This window comes from Sebastes umbrosus, chromosome 24 (genome assembly GCF_015220745.1).
Source record: "Sebastes umbrosus isolate fSebUmb1 chromosome 24, fSebUmb1.pri, whole genome shotgun sequence".
Taxonomy (NCBI): domain Eukaryota; kingdom Metazoa; phylum Chordata; class Actinopteri; order Perciformes; family Sebastidae; genus Sebastes; species Sebastes umbrosus.
This window is the reverse complement of record NC_051292.1, coordinates 5424193-5446605: the sequence shown is the minus strand read 5'-3', so window position 1 is coordinate 5446605 and position 22413 is coordinate 5424193. Positions and strand designations below refer to the sequence as shown.

General features: G+C 40.2%; 1 long non-coding RNA gene across 1 annotated transcript in view; it reads left to right on the top strand.

Moving 5' to 3' along the window:
- Window positions 1–22413, top strand: part of LOC119483917 — a 289619-nt gene that overhangs the window by 188618 nt on the left and 78588 nt on the right. The window contains exon 5 of the long non-coding RNA XR_005205849.1: window positions 18515–18585. This is a non-coding gene — a long non-coding RNA (uncharacterized LOC119483917). The remainder of the gene's footprint in view (window positions 1–18514; window positions 18586–22413) is intronic.

Genomic DNA, 22413 nt, shown 5'->3' with positions numbered 1-22413 from the left:
GACCTTAAAGTTAGGCATTGATTTTGAATAGTTAAAGCTAGGCATTGATCTTGAATAGTTAAAGTTAGGCATTGACCTTGAATGGTTAAAGTAAGGCATTGATTTTGAATAGTTTAAGTTAGGCATTGACCTTAAAGTTAGGCATTGATCTTGAATAGTTAAGGTTAGGCATTGACCTTGAATGGTTAATGTTAGGCATTGACCTTGAATGGTTAATGTTAGGCATTGATTTTGAATAGTCAAAGTTAGGCATTGATTTTGAATAGTTTAAGTTAGGCATTGACCTTGAATAGTTAGGGTTAGGCATTGACCTTGAATGGTTAATGTTAGGCATTGATCTTGAATAGTTCAAGTTTGGCATTGACCTTGAATGGTTAATGTTAGGCATTGATCTTGAATAGTTCAAGTTTGGCATTGACCTCGAATAGTTAAGGTTAGGCATTGATCTTGAATAGTTAAGGTTAGGATAGGTTGTCGGGCAGATGGTCTCGCGAGAGTTTTCATTTTTTTTTGCGGGTTACCTTGTAGACACAACCCTAGCATGGCGCCACCCAACTTCAGCATGAGCAGAGGTTCAATCCGCCAGGTAATTGAAGACACTCATGAGCCATAGAAGTTGCATATCAGAAAGTTTTGTTGGCATGGTCATGTTGATCATTTCAGAAGGCACTGACAAGTGACCTATTTTGTATCTTTTAGTCCTGAGGATATGTTGCTCATGTGCTTGAAAACAGTTTTGAATTAAATAAATTGCAGAGGCTCACATATCAAATTTAGCTGTTTAGTTTGTTTGATGTGTTATCAAAGCATTTTGAAGATGTCACCTTTGAAACCGTGCCTGTCAGAATCACAGTCAGATCGTAGCGGATGATAAAGTTGGAGTTGACAAGCAATCTTACATTTTGGCCTTTTTAAATAAAAAAGCAACAGCTTCTTCAGCTTGTACTTATTTAGGTGAGTAAAGGGTCGGAAAAGAATAAATTACTAGAATCATTTGAATGTCTTTCATGGCTTTACAAACAAAAATCTCTATCGGTGGCTGCAGGGGAACAAGATTACAAATATATCTCAAAAATACAGCCAGAAAGAACTTCACTCAGTTTGTTAAAAGTACAATTTATAAGGTAAATTTGGCAACTCCCCCACATCCCCTCATTTAGCTGGACTGAAGGAACTGCCCCATGGTGCTGAGCAACTCTTTGATATATTTTAGAACAGAGAGATGTTGAGATGAATGTCCAATGTTCTCAATGCATTTTTGAGTCGCACTTTGAAGCCGCATGTCACCACACGCAGTAGATGTTCAGACGCTGTGTCCTCAGTGCACACGCGAGAACACTTTGAAGCCGAATTTCACTTGAAAGACAAAGCCCCACTCCCAACGCAGCGTGTCACTTTTTCCATGTTCTCACCCATTTATGTTTGAAAAGAGTTTCATGATGGAGTTGTTCTCAAGTCTATAACAACATCTCGTCTAGTTTCATGTCTCTCTTTTCGCTCTATTGCGATTCTGGGGAGTCCATCACACAGTAAGATAGATGGAGTGGAACCAATTACTGCTTTTTGTTTTCTTTCCTTTTCGGGGTCACAGTAAACACTCAGACATCTCCTCTCGCTCAGATTCTGCTTAGACTTCCAAGAGACCAAAAGATACAATAGTGGAAAGAGTGTTTGTCTGTCTGCAGTTGTAAACCGACTAGTTTTGGGGAAGGTTTGTTACCAAATAAAGCCTGTTTGAGCACACAGGCAACAACATTATATATTTTTGTGTTTTTTGTCTAGCTTCAGTAGCTTTAAAGTTCTTGTCCTTCCCCGCCTCTTTCCAATCCATCTAATTAGATATATTATCCCTCACCTGTTCACCAGGTGGCAACCTCAGAGCATGAAAGTGAAGCCAATGCAGAAGTGCTTTAGACTTCTTTCTAATAGCCAGCAGGGGGCGACTCCTCTGGTTGCAAAAAGAAGTCTGATTGTATAGAAGTCTATGAGAAAATGAGGCTACTTCTCACTTGATTTATTACCTCAGTAAACATTGTAAACATGAGTTTATGGTCTCAATCGCTAGTTTCAAGTCTTCTTCAATACAGCATGATGTTCATTTAGTAAATTATGGTCCCATTTAGAGTCAAGTAGACCATAAAGCAGGGGATGCTTTAGGGCGTGGCTACGTTGTGATTGACATGTCTCTACCGCGACATTGTCCGGTCTGGGAGTTGTCCCTGTTTTGGTCTTACAACTTTAATCGTTTCACAGTGTGTTTTTAGTTCATGAAAGTTGATTGTAACGTTTCGGTCGCCTAAAAATGTCTTATTCAGCAACCGGTTGTACTTAGCTCTGTCTTAGCTCCATCTCAATTCATTTTTGGTTGCAAAAAAAAAAAGATAGCAACGTCCAAAACCAAGATGGTGACGGCTAAAATGCAGAGGCTTCAAAATGGCAGTCCACAAACCAATGGGTGACGTCACAGTGACTTTGTCATTAGCGATTTCGTACTGCACAAGTAGAGAACTGTTGGCACATGACCTTGTTTTGCCAGTCTGTGTCTCTGAGATTGATCCCCACAGAATTCGGAAGCTGATTTACTTTCATCTTGGGCGGTCAACTTTCAGGCTTGAACATTAGAGGTGCATGGGTTTGAATTATATGAAAACACGTTTACTTGGTAATTTACACCAGTTTTGAGGATTTGGTCGTGGCTGAAGACTGTTTTGTTTGCACAAAACACTTCATAAGTAGGAGTTGTTTTCTTGCAAATTTATGACTTAAAAGTCTTGCAAATTTGTGAGTTTTTTTCTCGTAAATTTGCCACTTTATTGTCAAAGAATACCTACGATTTTTTCCTCGTAAATTTAATTTATTCTTGGAATTTCTGAGTTTATTCTCTGAATACTACCTTCCTCCCCCGGCTCTGTAATTACATATATTTTTTTACCTACAATAGCCCACCGTCGTAGGAAGCCAATGCTCTTTGTCAATGTTCAACACTCAAATTACCACATGTAGCATGCTAGAAATATCTCATTGGAGATATTTCAGTGTGCTACACTTACTGATTTTATATGTGCATGTTTAAAGGCATAAGAAAGCCGGAAGCATGAGGGTTGGAAATCCTAACAAGGTTAATTATGCTTGGAACTATTTCAAGGAAGCAATTAGAAACATGTAATTTCCAGTACATTTCAGCTCCACAGTCACTGACCATGCTCACTTATTACATGCTTCCTGAAAGCTGCAATACAGCTTATAGCATTGGTTCAGGTACATGAAGTAATTCGGGGTAATCAGCCTGATTATCATGAGATGTAGCTACGCAACCGTTAGAGAAGGGAGTAGTTTATCTAATAGCCCCTTCAATATATCTCCGCTAGTTGTTGGCCACTTCTTTGCTAACTGGAGTGGCAAGGTCATGACTTTGGGTCGTTGAGTGTTCATGGATCTAATGTGCAGCTCTTTGTCCCATAAATGCTAATTTGAAATGGGTGTTCCAAGTCCCCTCTGCTTCACTTTAACCAGCGTAGAATAGCTTTGCTCTCACCATGCGGCAAGCTTGTCAATTTAACAATTGATTAGCAGTAATGAAGAAATTCTGCAAGTGGTTAGCTTGGCTTAAACTTTGGTTTGGACGTTTTGCACTGGTTTTGGCAGCAGTTAGATATAGTTTGTCATATTGAGGGTTTAGTTTGTTTAGTGTGCTCATCTGCTCGTCAGCGCCATGACACTTTGGTGGTATCGCTACAAAAAAAAAGGTTAGCACTAACCATATTACAGCCGGTCCGTGCGTAGAAATCACATTAGCGCTAAACGTAAATCAATAAATGGAGAATGTAAACAGCTGATCTGTTTAATCACTGTCTAATGGCCGGGCTTCATCAGGCTAAGTAGTAAGTTAGTAGGTTAAGGGTTTTCCACGATGATGAGGCGTTCTGATAATTTATTATTTTAAACTACTTTGTATAAGCTACTACTTTTTAATACTTCACGGTAACACTTTATAATAACCATCATTTATAAATAGTAAATTGATGGTTAATTAAACTTAGTTAATAGTTATTTTACTGGTCACAAATAACTAAATGATAAATAATTATGTTAAAAATTATTAGTAATGCTTTAATTTATGTTATTTTAACAATTAATTGTTGCACACATTATAACATTTTATATACTATATATATAATTATTTGTTAATGATTAAGATATTGTTTGTAAACCTTAAATAAATAGTTTGTAAAACATATATAAACATTACATAGATAGATATTTGACACTTTGTTAATGGTTAATAATTGGTTTGTAAACCGCCTATAAATATTATTTGGATGCTATTATAAAGCTGTAACTCATGATTATAATACCTTGTTAATTGGTATCTATAAACAATATTAATATATATATATATAGATAATTAATACTTTGTCAATGGTTAATAATTGGTTTCTGGTCATTTTTATAGATGTTTTACAAACAATTTCTTAAAGGTTTACAAATCTGCTAATCATTAACAAATACATCATATAGTTTATAAAATGTTATAATGTGTGCAACAATAAACTCTTAATAAATACTTTACTTAAGTAATCCGAATGTAATTATCATCTCTTATCAGCTATGATACAATATATAATTTATAAACTAATTATTTTAAATTACGCAATTGATAAAAAATAACAAAAACCACACTAATAATGATTAAACATTATTAATTATTATTTCATTTTTTATGAGATGTTGATGAGAGATGAGATGAGCAAAATAACTAAGTTTTATTAACTATCAATTTACCATTTATAAATGGTGGTTATTATAAAGTGTTACCTACTTTGTAAAGGATTCTAGTTGCTTATGACCTGTGGGAACACATGAATAATGGAAATGCATCATGGGCAGTTGCCATAGAAATGTCTAATGAAAGGGAATAATGTATAGCATTCATCTCATTTCCTCCCTCCACGGGGTGTTGTCCAACACGGACGCTCCAGCTGTGTCTGGATGTATTTTCTTAGTTTTCTTTCTGCCAGTCTGACCTCATCAAAGACACCAGTCAGCAGTCATTCGACAGATTTCTCCCCTCCCTCCCCACACGCAGAGCTGCTCTCTTGACAATAGATTGACATTGAACTGGACATGAGAGTTTAGCGGCAGGGGAGGGTGTTTATCATGCTCTGGCAGATGTGTACATACATGTTTCTTCGATCCATATGTCTCATCTCAGAGTCAAACCTTTAAAGTAATTACAAGTTTTCAATGTAGACAGGAATGAATTGAATCGTTATTCACACCTCAAGGTGAGATGAAAAGTTTTATACTAATTTAAATAACCCTGTTCCATACTAACAAGTGAATTCAATCCCCAGCAAACCGTGGCCATGAAAACTAATGACAGGTTTTTATGCAAATGCGGTGACTAATTAGATATATCTTAGCATTTTTTGTGAGTCATGTCAAGTGCTGTCTGCCCACTGCTCACTCCTCACTCCAACATAAACCAAGAAATACTGCTGTGATGTCGGTTTGTCACCTCATTATCTGAGCTCAGTCCCATTCAGTCCGGTCTAGCCTCCCTCATCTCTTCCTACCTCCCACTTCATCTCATTCATCCAATCACTCCCTCGTTCTCTGTGTGTGAAAATGCTGGAAATTTGGGGGAATAAAAGTCAAAATATTTGCAAAAAATATGGGAAGATGGTAAACTACAATGGAAACAAACTTAAAAAAACAAACAAAAAATAATTAATATTAATTAAATTAATATTTGCTGGATGGAAATGTGCATTCATTGGCATTTTCTTTCGCAGATTTTCTGGAAATCTAATTAAAATTTGCAATAAATTTGGATGGAAACTTGGCTTGTGTCGCTCAGCTCCAGACCTCCTCACTGGGGTGGGCCCAGACGCCTTCCTGCAGAGCATTCTGCCAGGACCTGCTTCCGCCTCAGTAATGCAGTCTAATTCTGTGCCAAAATGTACCATAATAAACCATTTTATTTTGCTACGGAAGTGTGGCAACATTTCTAAATTGGTTTGCACTAAAAAAAATGTCATTGCCTGATCATGTAATGATGGTTAGACAGCAGCAGCATCGTCAAGCAACTAGTGCAACCCGACAAGATGGATATCTCCAACAACTTACTGCTACTGTTTGCAGATTAAAAATGTCAGCCCTGGGAATTTTGCTGTTGGCTAATTTAGCACCTCACAATTTGCGTCAGTGCCAAAGACAGGAAGCGTGACCTTTCTATGTAGTGGAGCGGAAAGTAAGGGTGTTGAAGTTGGTGTGGCGGATGGATTGTGCGGTGCATCCAACAGTCATGTGTGAGATTGTAAGACCACAATATGTCCCCTAACCTTTCCCTGAAGTGTTTTTATCCTCTAATGGGATAGTGCGGATGTTTTGAAGTGGGGCTGTATGAGGTCCTCATCCATAGTCAGTGTATTACCTGCAGTAGATGACGGTCAGCATGCCCCCAGTTTAAACTTTATTTTAATTGTCACATACATACATTCATGAAATTTGACCTCTGCATTTAACCCATCCTTAGCATTTAAGAGCAGTGACCTGCTGTAAAGCGCCCGGGGAGCAACTTGGGTTTCAGTGTCTCGGTCAAGGACAAGGATCAAAGGATGACCCGCTCCACATTTAGCCATCTAAAATAAAGGCCCATCTAAAAAAAAATCAATATTGGTTTATGTGTATGCTATATTTAGAATATTTTCACCTCTTTTTGCCATCAGACAGGTCTTTCCAACGGGGAACTGAAGCCGTTATCTATGCTTTCTTCAAAGCCACCAGAGTCCATTGACAAAAACAGTATTTTTATCTTGCAGAACATGAGGGTTGCTGGTCTACCGCTGCTTTGATCAGTTAATTTGTTTGTGTTATTGTGCGACTTTGGCGTTTTAAAGAGTTAGTTCAGACTCACCAAAGTCACACACTAACACAAACAAACTAGCCGATTGAGGCGGTGGTAGACCAGCAACTTCCGTGTTCTGCGAGGTAAAAATTACTGTTTTTGTTAATGGAGTCTGGTGGCTTTTGAAGAGAGCATAGGTGGATATAACGGCTTCAGTTTCCCGTCGGAAAGGGCTGTCCGACAGCAAGCTAAAGCGGTGAAAATAGTCTAAATATAGCATACACTTAATCTGATATTGATTTTTTTTTTTTTAGGTGGCTAAAATAGGTTTTGCTGCCGGCTCCTGTGCTGGTACTCCCGTCTGTTTCACCAAACTGGGGGCGTGCCGACCGTAATCTACTGTAGGTAATACACTGACTATGGATAAGTATCTCATACAACCCCACTTAAAAACATCCAAACTATCCCTTTAACCCTAAACAAACCTTAACCATAGAGCAGTTACCATAACCACCACGTTTCCTAGATATTGCAGAAAGAAATGCTTCGTAAAAGAATGGTTTGGATCAAACTGTGTTCCACAAAACACTATTCCGCAAGCTTTATTGTAGCCATCAAAATGTGTGAAAGCAGAGGACAAAATAAAGACATTGTCACGGGTTTGTTTACTTTCCCAAAGCTACTGGGCATCAATTAGTCCCATCTCAAGCTGTGAGGCGCTGACCCTTGCGTCTGTCTGCTCGCCCTGAGCTGAGGCGAGCCCAGACCTGCAATATGTTGGCGTGAAGACACTGTGTGTTAGCGTGAGAGCTTCAGACGCTGCTGTATAAGAGTACAGACGCATCAAACCAGTGTTTTGTCTCTCCTTTGGCATTACATTTTGTTTTAAGCCTTTGCACGATATTTCTTTCTTATATGTATCAGCACATGCTTAAGGCTCTGTGTGTGTATACAGTATTTGTGTAATAAAATGCTGCAGCTTGGATTTCGGCTGTCTTCGGCGGCTATTAGTGATAAAAGAGGCGATGCAGTGCTGGTTTCGACAATGCCAACTTTTGTCAGGAGGCTTTCATCCAAAATAGAACTGCCTTTTATTCCCTGTAATTAGAAGAGGTTGGGTTTGCAGAATACACTCATCCATAAATATGGGTTAGTGTTGATTTGACAATAATGAAAACAGCGAGGGAAGATCAAAAAGCACGGGGAAGGTCCTCGACTCGAAACAAACCCCCTTTGATGTTCCCGGAGACGTGAAATCAATTACACTGGTAGTGAATAAAGTGTAAGTGCGTAACTCCTTTTGATTATTTCAAATGTCAAAAGCCGCCCGCCGTTGTTATGTAGCGAAATTAAAATGATAAAAAACGAGATGAAAGGTAATGCGCCCTCTCCGCTCGGTAAAGCTGACCCACTTTTGTGCTCGCGATTCTCGCGCTGCTGTAACGCTCTTAATCTCCCAGATTAAAAACTCAATTGAATAATTATGTGGCTGACCATGCAGGTTAAAACCAAGCATTAGTTTTCCCAATTAGCGCCATACTGTCTTGGATCGTCTTGGTGCAATCCATTATTTATCTGTTTTTGACCTGTTTAATGTGCAAAAATAGACCATTTAAAATCCCTGTCGTGGCTTACAGGATGACACGCAAAATGCAAAAACACAGTTCCTCTTAATGCATTCCGTGTGCACATTATGTTCTGAACAGAGGATTATATGAATATCTGTAAGCGTTCCTCTTTTTTTTTAATACAGCACACAAAGCTAGTGTCTTGTATTCGCTCGGCATCGTGGCTCAAAAGCATTTCGTCATGTGCTCTGGAACAAAGACAACGCTGGGAGAGACGGAAAAGAAAAGGACAAGGGACACACATGATTGAGAGCAAAAAAGGGATGAGGACAATAGAGGGATATGGAGATGGGGTAAAGAGATAGAAAGTGAAGACTGCTGAGAGCGTTGTGGTCTTCTGCCAAGCTGACAGGTTCAAATTGAGGCTGAAACCCTCATTCAGTGAGAAACTCATTTCACAGCCATCACTCCCAGCACCTGTGGCTCACAAGGGATGGGGTGACTTTTTTTGTGTGAGCGAGGAGGAGGGGAGAGGAAGAGGAACAGAGAAAAACACTGAGCATAAATCTGTTAGAGATCTGACCTGAATTTACAGCACGCTTGCTGGTAAACATCCGCTCTGCAGCTCTGCTCAGCCTTGATACTGTGTTTAAAGCCCCAATCGGATGCGCTCGGTTGACTCACTGACATGTCTCATGATTGGCTTTGTTTGTGCATTGATTTATTGGCTTGGAGGTAGTCCTGTGAATTTTGTTTCCAGATGTTTATTCAGCTCTGAATTATCTTATCTTTTAAAGTCCATCTGTTTTCAGCCCCGCTGCTTGAAATACATTACAGCTGTACTTTGAGGATATCTGAGTGGCGGTGTAAGGCTCCTGAAATATTTAATTTGCATAGACTCTATGAACATGTACATGCATTCATGCAACATAATCTCATCGGGGCCAGATGTGATTCTGTCACTCTTGAGAATATGTCTTTGGAGGCAACTCGTTGACATCTTAGGAGTGCAGGAATCATCATAGGGAGTATTGCAGAGAGTTTCATGCCCTGTATGTAGGGAGGGGAAAGGTAAGAGTGTGAGGTCAGTTGGTGTGGATGGAGATGTAGCTCATTTACAGAACAGCAAATAATGTTTACCTTTTTATTTAATGCAACCCACTTTTTAAAAGTGTTTGTACAATGGTTGGTATGATATTTTACAAAGATTATTCTTAATTTTTTGTGCATTCTCCTGTGAATGTCCAACAACGTGTCAATTTCCACTCATTCCATGCATATAGTCTTTTCAAAATAAACTTCTGTCTTCACAGGAACAACTTGGTTAGGTTTTGGCAACACAACAACTTTGTTAGGTTTAGGAAAATATCGACTTGGTAAGGTGTCAAAACTACTTAGTTAGGTTTAGGTAACAAGACTACTTCGTTGGGTTAAGGAAAATATCAACTTGGTTGGGTTTAGGTAACAAAACTACTTTGTTAGGTTTAGGAAAAGATCCCAGTTTGGGTTGAAATAACTCCAGAAGTGGCGTTACTTAAGTACTGAAGTTATGTGACTAATAAATCCACGTTGACTTCTGGTTTTGCACGGGGTACGAACAGCTGTCTCCTGGGCGAATATCCGGTGTTTTTTGACCCTCCCATCCACCCAGACCTCCTCCCTATGCGGCGTAGTCGCTCTTTATACTTCCTGGTTCACGATTACGTGGATTCCATACGAATTGATTTCATTGATTTCACGTAGATATAGTTACGAACGGTGTATGAGAACTGCCTGCAATCTTTCTCTAACCCCAACCATTTAAAAAATCGCATAGTATTGAAGATTGTTTGTTTCTGACTGTTTTAATACCTTACAGGTAAGCCATAAAGAAATATAGATACTATTATTTATGAGGTCTTGAGCCCATAACCCTCAGAATTATGTTCACATTGGACCATTCTGTAGGTCACAATTTACACCCAGTGCACTTAACAGTGGCACTGCCAATGTTTAGTGCCAATACCATAAGTAGTGAATCCTTTTATGTAGAGGCTGAATATAAGGGTGAGGAGGTCGGGATGCTGGATCGGCTAGAAGCAACTTCCATATCAGACCTGAGTTGACATCCTTTTTACTTTTGTCAACCATAGCATCATATTTCCCCTAACCTAGACAACCTTAATCATAGTGTTTGCCCATTACACCATGACCTTTCCCCAACCTTAACCACCCTTTAGTTGCCATGTGTGTATATAAGTTGAAATTGAATGTAAGAAAATGTTGTCAGCGAACATAATCCAGGGTTTTGCAGATTTAACAACATGCTGTTTAGCAATTTGGGTCCCAACAAGCAAATTATTACAATTACACCTTTCTTTTGTATCATGCAGCCACCATTAAAGTTCCAAAATAGCCCTTAGTTCTTGGTCTTTCAAGCAGATTTGCATGAAACAAGACCAAAACCAAGATCAGGCGTGAACATTGGTGCTGGTTAAGAGAGAGTGGGTGAGTGAGATTGCATGACAGTAATAATGTGTAAAATATATATTAGTTCTGTCACTCAAATTATGGCCAGATATTTCATATTTCATCTTCCTCCTTTGAAGCTCGGACTGGACCTTTGTTCTTATTCACACTAAGGACTAAGCTTTGAACGCAATCTCACCTACAGGGATGTCTCTGCAACAAATACACAACATCGTAAATATTTAATGCATTCTGTACGCGGTAATGAATTTCCACATGTCTATTGATCTGTGCCATATACGACAAGTACGGTGCCCGACAGGATGCGAAGCAAACAAAACCATGCATTATAGATAAGCAATCTCCCTGATGGTGTCACGTTATTTATGAATCCCGTCTCTTGCTTGCTGTGTATTTGATATGTAAAGCATTCGTATGATTAACCACACACGGTAAAGCTTGTAAGCAGCCGGTGTATTTGCTTAAGTAAATCATTTGGAATGAATGGTGAACAATGCCCTTGAGATTACATAACCTTCAGTTCCAAGATGTGCACTGTGCACAATATAGGGTTGTGTGTGATATATTGTATATACAGTGCACTGCTAAAGATATTGGAAAAATCTAAATGCATAATCTGTCTCAAGTATTATATAGTAGCTTCATTCCTCATCTCTGAGCATTGATTTCAAGAAAATTACACATGTTCATTGCTTAATAATTTATAACGGCATATCCCATGTGTAGGGGATGCCACCTGCTGTGCTAAGAGCCGACTATTTATGCACCCCCGTGGGATGAGCACTATGTTCAAAGACCTCCCAGTGGTGCTGGCCAATAACCGCCCCAACGCTTTACACCAGCATTCTGGAAATACCCCGAAGCGAGATAACACATCTCCTACGTGGCTCACCCAGCCATCTTTGATCTCCCAACCTCTTACAGTCCCAAATCACCCTAAAGCTGTACAGCCTACCTTGACTGGTTGAACACAACTGCACCATTTGAAGCGGCAGCCTGGTCGAGCCCAATGCAAAGATCAGTCAACTCTAATTTTGTGTCGTGAAAAAGCGTAGATGATGATTTAAGTATAATTAAAAGTTGATTCCACCAATTTACCATTGAACTCTTGCACAAATCAATGCAGCAGAGCCAGATATGTCATTTAATTCATTTGTCAAAATCTGGTGCACAACAATTAGCTATGTAAAGATATGGTGGAGTAATGGCGTCCTGAGCAAAGAGAATGAAGTCACTCTCCCTCTGTGTGTTGAGTTGAATGTTGTACTTGTAGTTTTTTGTGATATGCATCTTGGTGCACAACAGTAGGCCTCAGGATCGTGCTCAATGTTCTTGTTAGATTTTTAAAGCTCTTACTAGTGGGAATACTCTTCTGGCATCACACAAATGTAAAATTGATGTCCTATGAACTTGTGAAACTGAGAATTTATGTCCTCCAGATTGCTATCAGCAGAGTATGACAAGCAGCGAAACTGAGAAAATGACGAAGCAGCACGACCTGTTGTCTGTGTTGAGTCTTGGGAGAGAAAATCTTTTTTGCTCCGTGCCCACGTAAACAACAGCTGTAGCCTTTTAATAAAGTAGCGGGTGGCCTCGGTTTTCTCTGAACTGAGGGTTGTCAGAGGTTTGTGTGAGTTTGTGTGTGTGTGTGTCTGGAAGCACTCAGCCATGGCAGGCGACTGATTGATGGCTGAGCAAGTCCAGGATGCTCCATGGCTGCTACAGATTGGCACAGCGGAAACCTGGCACTGGAAGTGCTCCGAAACTCACGCACACACACATACAGAACATACTTACACATATTTCATTTTTTTTTTTCCTCAACACCAAACCACGGGCAGAACATCCCAGGATGGGGGGTTGTCGCCCACATGCCCTCCACATCTTGTCGGCGCTTGAACCTGCCAAGTGTCATTTTTAAGTGCCAGGATGTAGCTGTGAACATATGGGGACGGGGTTAGATTTACAGGTTGTTTCTAGGACAGAAATGCAGTTGATGCACACACATTTAGACATTCCATACATTATAAAATGACTCAGATTGAATATATATTGTCTTGTTTTTGTTTATTAATCAAGTGATTCCTAATTTTTCATGCATTTTCCTACGAATGTCCATCAACACGTGCCAATATCACATCCAGTCTTTTCAAAATAAACATCCATCTTCACAGGAAACAACATGATTAAGTTTAGGCAACAAAACTACCTGGTTAGGTCTAGTCAACAAAACTACTTAGTTAGGTTTAGGCAACAAAACTACTTAGTTAGGTTTAGGCAACAAAACTACTTAGTTAGGTTTAGGCAACAAAACTACTAAGTTAGGTTTAGTCAACAAAACTACTTAGTTAGGTTTAGGCAACAAAACTACTTAGTTAGGTTTAGGCAACAAAACTACTTAGTTAGGTTTAGGCAACACAACTTCTTAGTTAGGTTTAAGCAACAACACTTCTTAGTTAGGTTTAGGCAACAAAACTTCTTAGTTAGGTTTAAGCAACATAAACTACTTTGTTAGGTTTAGGCAACAAAACTTCTTAGTTAGGTTTAAGCAACATAAACTACTTAGTTAGGTTTAGGAAAGGATTGTGGTTTGGGTTAAAATAACTCCAAATGTGGCGTAAATTAAGTACAGAAGTTGTGACAAATAAATCAACGTTGACTTATGTTTTCACACAGGGTACGAACACCGGCCTCCTGGGCTAAAGGGGCATAACTTTTTGAATGTATAGTTACGAACGGTGTATGAGAACAGTCTGGTATTTTGCAACAGTATACCAACAAGTATTTAGGCACTCACGTATTTGAAATGTGTAACCGACCATGCAAACTCTCTCCATGTTAAACTTTTTATTGGCTTGTATCGTATTATTTTGGTATGTTGGTAGCACAAAGGGATAGCTGTTTGTCTTCTTTAAAGACCTGTGACAATTATGAATGAGCACATACAGTATATACACCATGAAAACGAATACATGAATATATACAGTACATAATTATTGTTTGCAAAATATGCGTGCAAACATGATCAAGAACATGTTGTGAAGTGTTACAGAAATAAGAGCTTCACACTCTGGTGAAGAATCCCAGTTGTACTGACTTAATTTGCAAGTACTTGCATTTGAAAGCCTCGCGACAAAAACAAAGGGAAGAATTGTATCGTCTGTATGTGTCAGAGCAGTAGGGAGGTTAAAGAAAAATGAGCCATCTTGAATTTTTGGAGTTAATAAAGTATGTGTCGCAGTGGTTGTGCTGAAGAACATGATATCCCTAAGGTGCTGTAGCTGAGAAAAAATATGCTGCTGCCTCCAGCAGATTCTCGGCTGTCCTGCACAGCACACACAAAGGATAGACAAAAATGTATACGACCATTCTGATAAAAAATGTCGCACAAAAAATTATGGAAACCTACAATAGATACACCCACACTGACTACAAAAATTATGTTAATGCAAATGATCAATTAAGTTAATTTTTGCAGTAAATTAAAGGTAAAAGTCCCCTTAAAATAAAAAATTATGATAATTTCACAGACATATTTTAATGCTGTACTGGGAGGCATGCATGAAACATTCATCCAATGCAATAATAACAAAATGCCAGCTATTGTTCCCTCACTCCCTCACAAAGTGCAGCTGATGCTCCCTCCATAACACTTGCACCTTATTACACCCTCCAATATTCAGTCCTGCCCTTTGCAAAATATGTTTTTATGCAATTAATTTGCTTTTTCAAATTCAAGTTTTTTAATGTCCACCTCTTCAGTCCAGACTGAAACATCCCAAAAAAAATAATACCATTGCCATGGTATTTTGACTCAGCAACTATTTTTATGAAATTTGTTAAAAACATTCATGTTCAGCTAATAAAGATTTGCAACAGCTTTGATGGTCCTTTAACTTTTGGTCAAGTGACCAAAACTGATGACATTCCCATCAGCCTCAGCTGTACTTAGTGTTTAGTGTTAACTGTTAGCATGCTAAAAGGCTAGAATAAAATGGTGAACCTGGTAAATCTTACCTGATAAGCAACACTATCCTAATTTTAGCAACTCACTCAGTACAAAACTGTGGTACCGCCAGTCGCCGTCTGACTTCCGTCTCTCCTAAAGTAGTGTTATTATGGTAAGGATGGCCTCTTACCACGGTTTTGCACTCGGCGGCTTACGTTACCACAGTCTTGGAAAGGGAGGAGTGAGCGGATTTGTGTTCAGTTGGTTGCAATCTGCAACCACACCACTAGATGCCGCCAAATCCTACACATTGTCCCTTTTAATATAACATACAAGTCATTGGTGGGAGGTCAACATGGATGGTTGCAAAGCACAGGACTAACACTGGGTACAAACAGCGCTGTTAGCCACACTAGCTAGTCACCGCCATTTCAGCCCAGATATATGTAAAGCACTTAAATGTCCAGGTTTTCAGCAGTTACTAAAAGATTTCCCCGGCAGTAACAGCTGATAACGATGTCCCGACCGACTCCGTCGTCACGGAAGCGAAGCACCCACCCTCCGGTTCCCCCTCAGGTTATCGCTGTTAGCTCTGTCACTGTTAGAATAGTTAGCTGCGAGCCGCTGGCTCTGCTGTCTTCATGTTCAGAGCTGTGTGGAGGCAATAGATATGCTCTGAATTTCATATAAACATAACCATAAAAGCATTACTTTACATGGTTTAGTGGTCATGAATGGATATAGTAGGAGAAACAAATGAAATGTGTTGACAGTGAGCAGTTTGCAGATTTGTTCACATACAATATATATGTATGTAATCCATTTGGTCTTGTATAAATGCAATATTTAGGAGCCTCAACATTTATCAAGACAGGATTCTCTCCTGTGAAACTGCAGGGCAGAATATAACACGGTGCTCACCTGTGTATTATTCTATTTTAATAACTAATTTTCTGCTAGTTGTGAGCTAATCTCATGTGTCCAAATTTATTTGAAAATCACAAAATCATCAAGCCGAGAAGGAGAAAAAAAAGCATTTATGTAACAGACCACAGGCTGTTGAACAGGTTTAATACTTTGCCCGTTGCCTACGGGATAAACACAGCATTACATTTTTCATCTAATTTATCATTAACATAGCTTAAATAACAATCCAAAACAAAGCAGAGGTGCTGTTTCCAGGACGTGTTTTCAAGCTGAGAACCAATCAAATCGCCGCCTCAGGCTCTCTCTCTTTTATTCAGCGTTGTCTGTCAAATTTCTCCGCCGCCGAGTGAGCTTGAGACAGAGATGTGACTACATGAGATTATTCTCGAAATGCTGTTTCATGAGTGAGTGATTCGGTTGCATCACAATCTCCCACAGCAGCACATTATGGAGACGCACTGGCTGAACTACCAGGACACAAAATACCTGGAATATGTGGGAAAGAGGCAACAGTGATGTGAATACAATCCCAATTAAGATGGATTTACTTCCTAATGCATGGTGATATGACAAACAAACCCTCTGTGTTAGAGGTTTAGCTCAGTTAACCTGCACAAACTGATGTTTTTTTTGTTGTGTTCGCTAACTAAAGAGCCTGATAATTCAGCAAACCACTCATACGATTCAAAACACAGCGAGCTGTTCGCCGCCTCTAGCCAAAACGGAAACCCACACATCATTCAAGTTCAGCTCCAGTTCAGCTCAGCTTGAACGCCATACAAAAAAAAAACCTCCTAACCCACTCGGCTAAGCACAATAACCTACAGTAACGGCTCAGCGTGGTGCGCGAGAGCCCCTGTGCAGGATTTTAAAGGCAAAAGAGGAGATTTCACAGTTTGATTCTCCCTCCTCCTTTTGGCCCCGAGGAGGTGAGGAATCCTCCCGCCTGCCGATGCTTCCCTTTCGCAGAGCGCCTCTGTAAGTGGTCCGGTCATCCGAGTGAGTGACCCCTTTGCCAGCGCGCCCACGCTGAGCAATTTTGGGAATCGGGGGCCCTCGGTGATGTCTCTGACCTTTCGCATGCGGGGTCACCTGAGCACCTTTAGTCCATGCCTATATATAGGAAATAAATCTTTTCCGGACTCCACACCGTGGATACAACCTTTTTATTTTTGTGCGCAGATGGCTGCTGTAGCCTTAAGGTTTAAAGTGTGACTGGAAGAAGCAACTGAGGACAACCTGGGAGAGAATGTGGAATAATCCTCACAGTGAAGGTGCCCTTGTGACATCACCTATAGCTTCTAATTGGTCCGCTGGAGCTGCTCAGTGTCCAGCAGACGGCAGCTGTGTATTCATTCAGCTGTATGAATGTAACGCCATAGTATAAGGGAAGAAGATATAAGTGCCGGCGCATATGGAAGCACTTGCCTCGATAAATAAAGGCGAGAAAGAAACACGGCGTAGATACGGCGCGCGGGCTAGAGATCAACTCGATTAAGCATCAGCAGATGTTCGCTCGGTTTTATGAGACTTCTGTCTCCTCGCCTCTCCTTCCTCCCCCGTCCTTTTGTTCCATTTCATCCATTTTAATTCCCGTTATCTCATTTGAACTAATCTGCTTCATATTACAGATAGCGCACCTTTTGATAGGTATCCCATTGATTCCTCCGAGAACAATGGAGGGTCTTCTTCTTTCGACAGCTTCTCATTAGCAGTCCAGAGCAGCAGGTCCCGCACGTTGCTGAATAATAGCGCGCACACATATACATGCGTGCTCATGCTCATCGAGCTGAGTGTAATATGATTATGGGCTGTCCCTCTGTGACCTTCGCATTTGCAATTTATTGACTGCGTTCAGTCTGAGCTGGCTCTTTTTTTTTAAAAACTCTACCTGCTCTGGGAGCATTTATAAACTTGTTAAGTAAGCAGCAATTTGCACAAAAGCTCTAAAAATGTCCTCAGTAACAGCTCAAAGCTGACCACTTTTACCACGGAGGCCTTCAACTAAGCATTTATAAAGTTTTCAGGATGAATTTGTGATACTTTTGAGGTCATTTCACACTTCTCAAGGACTTTTTCTCGCCATTTTCTTTGGCATTCTGGGGAGGCAGTTTTGAGCTGAAATCTGCTGAATTCCAGCCTTGGGGAGACCTCGCCGGGCCCCGCTCGGCTCGTCTCCGCGGTCCTCACGTCAAAACAGGAGCCTCGACTCAAAAGGAATTATCAAACGGATGCATGTCTTACAGAATAACGATGCGTGCTGTCCAGATGCATAAAGCATCACAAGTTAAAGAATAAATCTCAAGAGGGGCCAGATTCTGTGAAAGTCTTGAAGCTGCGGATGCAGCGCTCCTAATTTCAGCATAGCGCATTAGAAACTTTGAGTCTTAAGAGCGTCAGCATAATTCATAAAGATTCCCAGACTGAGTTCAAAAGATAAGAAAACTTGCTACCACAGCCTGATGGTGGGAGTAGTAGGAGAGTGTCAAATGATTTTTGCCATTTAATATGGGTTCTGACAGTTTTATCAAAGTGCCACCTACTATAAATGACAGATCTTTGAAATATTATGCATCAAAAATCATTCTTGAAGTATGTATATTGAGTCTCGCAAATAAATATTTAAAAAAAAAACTCACATGCAATGGGTCAGACGCCTTTTGTCTTCATCTTCTGCTCTCTGATCGTTGATTCTCAAGCTGTTTTATGCTTCTATTTTGAACATATATTTCTATTTTCTGTTGAATTTAGATGGCGCTTTACGCAGCTGAGGAGAGATTGTTTCCGGAGGGCCCAGGAGACACGGCAGCGCATCTACTAAGGTAAGAAAAATCTGTTTCACTGTTATATTTTAAGCTGCGTGCTATATTACTTTGAGCTGTATTGTGTGGCCTATTTGCATAGCACAACAGTTCACCTGAGAGACACTGCTGGCTCAATGTGGTGCATCTCATCGGTTTTTAAATTTGGGTACAAAGGCCTCGGGTGAAGTTACCTCACATCAAGCAGCGGGACATCTGTTAAAAACGCTGCCAGCGTTGATCTGTGTTTCAGTCTGAGATGCACTCAGTGCTGTAATGGCGGAGCAGTTCTGTGGGCAGCGAGACAGATCTCTAGACATGATGCATAAGGAAACCGTATCTCTTCATTAATGCTCTCTAAATTCTACTTTTTCTTCTGGCCCTGCTGTTCTTTTTCCTTCAACTCTGTCACATCGACTGATTCTTGCTCCATTGTTATCTGATTTGCGAGAAAGCTATCAGTTGCGCTTGTACCCCTCGCTATCAATCATCTACTGTACAAACAGCGTGGAGACTGTCAACACATTGTGGCACAGACAAATGCCATTTGACAAGAATGTTTAGATACAAACTGAGCACTGTATCCACACAAAGCCTGGGATTAGTGTAGGGAATTAATGCAAAACATGAACTATAGTATTATACGCTGCAAGGGATGATAGGGATTATCAATCTTTGGTTTATTGACATTCAGAATTTCATTGATTAACAATGTAGAAGACACGGGACATGGTGTCTGGTTTTGGTTCAGTACCGGGTTGCTAGGTTGTGCGTCTGAGTGTGGAAGGTGATGGAGTTACAGGTGTTTGTGCTCGCCGTCTGTGATGGTAAAGTAATCCTGCCTTGTTTTGCCAATTGTGTAACCACTTTGTAGTTAGGGCTGGGTATCAGTACTCTATACCTTGAAGGTATCGACTGAAACAACCCGGTACCAAGTAGTATCGCAACTTCTTCGGTCAAACGATACCTGCAACCGATCCTTTTTGTGCCCAGATCTAGAAAAAGATGACTGTTTTGCTTGCAGCCAATCACCGCAAGAATTCTTCGATTTATTGCGACATGTGATTGTACTACTACCAACCCATACTCTGAAGACGCAGCTAACGGTGCTTACAGCGCTAACGACGGCATCAATTGATGACAGAGCTAACGCGTAACCTGGAGGTGACCTGGATGGTGGTCGTTAGGCTTCTGCGACAACGCAGTCCTACAAACCATGGGTCGGGAGACGGCGTTATCAGCGGTAACTGCTCTATGAGCGTTGTGCAGTGCAGTGAAGATTAGCTAGCCAGTGGGACGGTATCGGTATCACTTTAAGGGTCCTGGTATTGGTACTATCATTGTGTCGTATTAGCAAATTGACAAACATTGCCCCAAATAATGCTAAAAAACAACAACCGGAGTTGTACTCAGCCAATCACGATAGCTGATAAATTTGTCCAATCGCCAAACCCTAATATGCAACACAAAGCAATGATAATTAAATCCAGTTGCTATAATGCTTACATTGGCCCTTATTGTCTTCCATACAAATCGATGATAAGTAAACAGCTTTAAAATATGAATATTCTCAAAAATGATCAGATATATGGGATTTTCATTGGAGGGTATGGATATTTTCTAGTTCAGTTTAGGCAGTAGGCATAGCAGCGCGTCCACTGATAGTGGGAGTCCGTTAAATCCACATTAACATATTAATCCACATTTACGAACATTATATCTGCTATAATTTCCCCAAGGTTAATTTCAAATCCATGAATAGAAATCACTTTTAACAAGTAAAGCATGCGAACAATGCTTTCAAGATGAAGCAATGGAATCCCGTCTAACGATTCTTCTAATGTGACACGTACACAATACAGAACTGCCAACCAGTCAAGCACTTTACAGTGAAGTGTGTGAAAAATGCTTTTAAAAGTCTCACTACAGTATGTGGCCGTTATTTTCATCACAGCTGCTTTTTAAGTTGTTTATCTGATGGGTGAGCGGTATTGCAGGCAAAGTGTAATTACTGTTTACCTGTTACTTTAGCATTCGGATGCGTATATGAGAGCAAAGCTGCTGCAGTTATAAACGGAAGCTCAGCAGTGAAGTGGTGAAATTGTGAGCACAATCACGGTGGTGGTGAAAACAAGGAAAATAAGGCCCAGATGAAGGTAATTATCCTCTAAGAGTGTACACTCAACTGCACCCAAATTTAGAGCATCTCTTGTTTGTCAAAGGCTGAAGTGATTTTAGATGATTTTTCCTCTTCGTTTTGTGTCTTTTTTCCCCAAGGGACTGATTAAAACCACTACATCTGGGCTTATTTAAGACAGGGGGGTGGCAGATGCCACTTCTTCCATACATATCTGCATTCATTACCGATTCCATACTATCACGACCTCCTCTTTTTTTCCCAAACCATTCATCAGCGTGAGATCACACCGTGACTGGCACATCGTTTGAAATTAAATTCAGATTATTAAATAAATATGGTGGCAGTGAATCATTTGTTCAGCGTGTGACTCGGTGACCAGCCAGCGGAACCAATAGGGAAATCAATACAGCAATTCACCTAAAATTAGCAATCATGAATACTAATGAAAAATCGCGCCATTATGGATCTTCAAGGTCTTCAGATCCTCGCTTTAATTGTGGCGGGTGACAATGGAATGGGAACTCGGTGTTCATAGCAAGAAAGATGTTGCATGCTGGGAGGTTGATTTGATGAGATAGAAATAGATGGCGAGTCTCTCTAAGAGTAAACTGGTTAATGTGTTTCTTCAAGCTCGAGGGCTGAAGTCGTTTGACGTGTCAAAATGTGTCTTTTTCTCCGTGGCATCATCACGTCCACATCAGTTTGACTGCCTGTTGTTTACTTGGAAATCTGAATAACTTTGACAGTGATGGGACTCAATCGCAGGAGACGTGTTAATCTGTTGCACTTTCATTCGCTCTCTTGAACCTTACTTTATTCTCTTGTTGTTTATTTTTACATCATCTTCACTGCGATGCCAAGAAAAAAGAAAAAGGAGCGAGTAGGAGTGTGAAATAAGTGGGCGTGTGGGTGAGAGACCCTCAGCCTTTGACATGATTGCAATGAAATGAAGTACAAACGAAACAACAGCCTGTCAAATGTGCCAAATAGTATTGCTACTGCCCCCCTTTGTATTATTTATCACGAGTCACACCAGGCTATTTTCTTATTTATTCTATTTTTTATATTGCCGAAGATGAATTAATCAGATGTACCTTAACGGTGGATTTAGTGCTCTAGTAAGTATATCCAGCTGCAGGGTGGTCTATGTGGAATTTAGAATAAACTAAAGTGTGGTCATGTTCATCGTCTTGAGGGAACATATCAGCCAGTACAGCAGTATGACTCATTGATATGTGTTTTTAATAGTGGGCTAACTCAGGGTCTGACAAGTGAAGTCTATGCTGAAGTGCCTTAAACTTGCATTCTTTCTAATAGCCAGCAGGGGGCGACTCCTCTGGTTGCAAAAAGAAGTCTGTATAGAAGTCTATGAGAAAATGAGCCTACTTCTCACTTGATTTATTCCCTCAGTAAACATTGTAAACATGAGTTTATGGTCTCAATCACTAGTTTCAAGTCTTCTTCAATACAGCATGATGTTCATTTAGTAAAAGTATTTGGAGTCATATAGACCATAACGCAGGGGATGCTTTAGGGCGTGGCTACCTTGTGATTGACAGGTCGCTACCACGGCGTTGTCCGGTCTGGGAGTTTTCCGTGTTTTCGTCTTAAAACTTTAGTGTGTTTTCATTTCATGAAAGTTAATTGTAACATTTTGGCCACCTAAAAATGTCTTAATCAGCGTTCGGTTGTACTTAGCTCTACCCTCT